This window comes from Capra hircus, chromosome 21 (genome assembly GCF_001704415.2).
Source record: "Capra hircus breed San Clemente chromosome 21, ASM170441v1, whole genome shotgun sequence".
Taxonomy (NCBI): domain Eukaryota; kingdom Metazoa; phylum Chordata; class Mammalia; order Artiodactyla; family Bovidae; genus Capra; species Capra hircus.
This window is the reverse complement of record NC_030828.1, coordinates 44,118,237-44,121,537: the sequence shown is the minus strand read 5'-3', so window position 1 is coordinate 44,121,537 and position 3,301 is coordinate 44,118,237. Positions and strand designations below refer to the sequence as shown.

The window sequence follows — 3,301 nt, the reverse complement described above, 5'->3', positions numbered from 1 at the left end:
GCTGATTCATGTCAATATATCGCAAAACCACTAGAATATTGTAAAGTAATTAGCCTCCAATTAAATTTTAAAAAGAAAGTGAAGTCACTCAGTTGTGTCCGACTCTTTGCGACCCCATGGACTAGAGTCCACCAGGCTCCTCCATCCATGGGATTCTCCAGGCAAGAATACTGGAGTGGGTTGCCATTTCCTTCTCCAGGGAATCTTCCCAACCCAGGGATCGAACCTAGGTCTCCTGCATTGCAGGCAGACGCTTTAACCTCTGAGCCACCAAGGAAGCCAGTTAGATTCAATAGATATCAAATTGCTCTGGAAAATTGCTGCAAGAGTTCTCAGTTTTTCTCAGTTGCTGTTCTTTTCTTGTTGTAGACCAGTAACAGGTAGGAGGGCTGACAGCAGTCTGCAGATCACACTCTGGCCCCCACAGCCCCCGTTTCTCCTGCCTCCCCCCGCAGGGTTACCCAATCTCCTGCCTAGGCCTGGATAACAGGCACATGGCCGAGCTGAGTGTGGCTCTGGAGGAGGGAGCAGAAGCCCCAGCCTGAGCTGGATCAGTGTTCTCCCTCAGCTTCAGGCTTTCTCAGAAGCAGTTTTAAGGAACGGAATCCACTCAAGTTGGTTTTAGGTACAGAACTCATGGAATCCACCGAAAAGCTACAGCAGCAGGCCCAGGAAGGGCAAAAGTCAGGGCAGGTCCAAGGACCTCAGCAGCCCAAGTTCATGGACCTTCACTTAGAGACCCACCATTAAAACAGACCCCTCACCCTCACTCTTGTCTGTGTGCCTCATGGCGTACATTATGAAAACAGATTCCGTGGATTAGGTATGGAAAAACGTCCACCTTCATCCAATAGGTGGGGTGTCAAGAGATGGGGTCTCGTAGCCTGGTTTCCACTCAGCAGGGCTTGTGGAAACCAACTCTTGGAGAAGTAAGTTAATGGTAGAACTGGGACCAAGGGAGGCTGTTGGTGTGAGCTGCTGCTTGGGGAAGGTCCGGAATGATGTGGCAGTTCTCAAGCAGGAGAAAGGTTTTAATCATTAAATTGCAGGGAGAAATTCCTGGCCTTGCCCTGTGCAGTCAACTCATTCCTCTGGGTCTCTAAGTGCGTTGCTTCCTTGCTCCTGGTCTAACTACTCACTTAGCAAACAGGAGTCTCCATGGAAGGCACTGACCTATGATTTATGTGTCATAAAAGGCCTGGGGTGTTTGATGCCTGTACTTATCTGCTTGAGAAAAAACATTAAATGAGAGCTAATGGACCCTTGGCCTCTAATGTGGCTGCTGCTTGCTTAATGCGTGGCTCCATTTCAATCTAGCTCCCCAGCCAGGCCAAGCTGATTTTCATCCTGCAGCTCTCAACGAAGCTCAGCCATAGCCACAGCCATGAGAAGCAGAACCCAAAGGTCCAGAAGCTGCAGTTTCCTCCTTTCCACACCCTCACCATTGAACGTCTCTTGCCAGCAAGATGTTTTATATACAAACCTTCAGTGTTAAAATCCTAATGTAAAGTGAACATTTAAGCTGAAGACAACATTTCAAATGATGGTTTAACAATCGATTGTGGAATGGGAGGTCTCCTTGACTTTATACTGAACAATTTCTTGTAGAGGCAGGGTTCATCTGAATCCAGAATTCCTTTACTATAGTGGGCTGGTGGTGAGTACCCAGGGTTGGTTAGCCCTGGGTCTCTACTGGCAGGAGACCCTAGGTGGCACTGCAATGCAACATTAGTGCACTGCCCGGCTGGTTAGCATGAAAACCAGGAAAGATTTTGTGTTCAGAAAAGTAAGACATGGTAAGGAAAGGAGTACAGAAATCACCACTTAGAGGTGCTCTGTGGTGACCTAAATGGGAGGGGAGTCTAGAAAAAGAGTGGATATATGTATATGTATGTCTGATTCACTTTGCTGTAAAGTAGAAACTAACGCACATTGTGAAACAACTATACTCCAATAAAAGTTAAAAAAAAAAAAAAAGAAATCACCACTTAGCGCTTGCTGTAGAAGCCTTGGGACCACAGACCATCTTCTCTAGGGACTAACTGGCTAAATGTCATGGATGGTATAGAAAGGAATATGTACCTAGTGATGGTTTGCAAAGTCTTGGCACAAGTAAGAATCACAACTATCTTGTGTGCCTGGAAGATATGGAGGCTGAAAAAATGAAAAAAAAACTCAGGAAAACAGAGTAAGAGTAGAATGTATTTTAAAATTATCATCATTGTTTTATTCTGAGAGAGAATTTGGTCTGAAGTACATAGTTTCCTCTGGATTTATATTCCTACCTGACCACTGAATTGAATTGTTAGTATAATTTAAATTATAGCATGATAGTTGGAGAGTCTTGGTAAGTAACATGATTAGGGTACTTATTTATGAGTGATAAAATGAATCAAGAAAGAAAAATAAAGTGAAACATCATAAAATGCGTTTTCTAATGGACCAAGCTATGGGCTTCCCCGACAGTTCAGTTGGTAAAGATTCTACCTGCAATGTGGGAGACCTGCGTTTGATCCTTTGGTTGGGAAGATCCCATGGGGAAGGGAAAGGCTACCCACTCCAGTATTCTGGCCTAGAGAATTCCATGGACTGTATAATCCATGGGGTCGCAAAGAATCAGACAGGACTGAGTGACTTTCACTTTCATGGACTATGTGCTCCAACACTTGTGATGTAAGGCATACATTATGCCTTACCCATGGTGTGCTTGGTTGCTTAGCCATGTCTGATTCTCTTTGGTTCCATGGACTGTAGCCCGCCAGGCTCCTCTGTCCATGGGATTTCCCAGGCAAGAATACTGGAGTGGGTTGCCATTTCCTTCTCCAGGGATCTTCCCAACTCAGGGATCAAACCCATGTCTCTCTTGCATCTCCTGCATTGGCAGGTGTATTCTTTACCACTGGCTGCCACCTGGGAAGCCCCAAGGCATAATTTAGCCCACCAGAGTTTGATGGTTTGAGAAGTATGCATAAGCTTATCATCCGAACCTTTTTTATCCCTTGTTTGTGAGGATTTGCTCAATGTATTTCTGTTTCTAATGGTGCTCTCAATCAGTGTTAAGTGTAGTTCTTGGACCAACACAGCACCAGTATCAGCTGAGAACTTGTTACACATGCAAATTCTTGAGCCCCACCCCAGACTCCCTGAGTCAGAAACTTGGAAAGGGCCCAGTAACCTGAGTTTTAACTAGGCTTCTCTGTGATTGTTGTGCCTGCTTAAATTTGAACACAACTGCTGTAGAGTCCCTCGGATAGGTATGGGGAAAAGATAGAATAGATTATCTAATCGATATTTGTGCTCT

The 3,301-nt window shown here is 45.0% G+C and overlaps 1 non-coding gene across 1 annotated transcript; it reads right to left on the bottom strand.

Moving 5' to 3' along the window:
• TRNAC-GCA lies at positions 206–277 on the bottom strand. The gene has a single exon. It is a non-coding gene; the product is annotated as a tRNA-Cys (tRNA).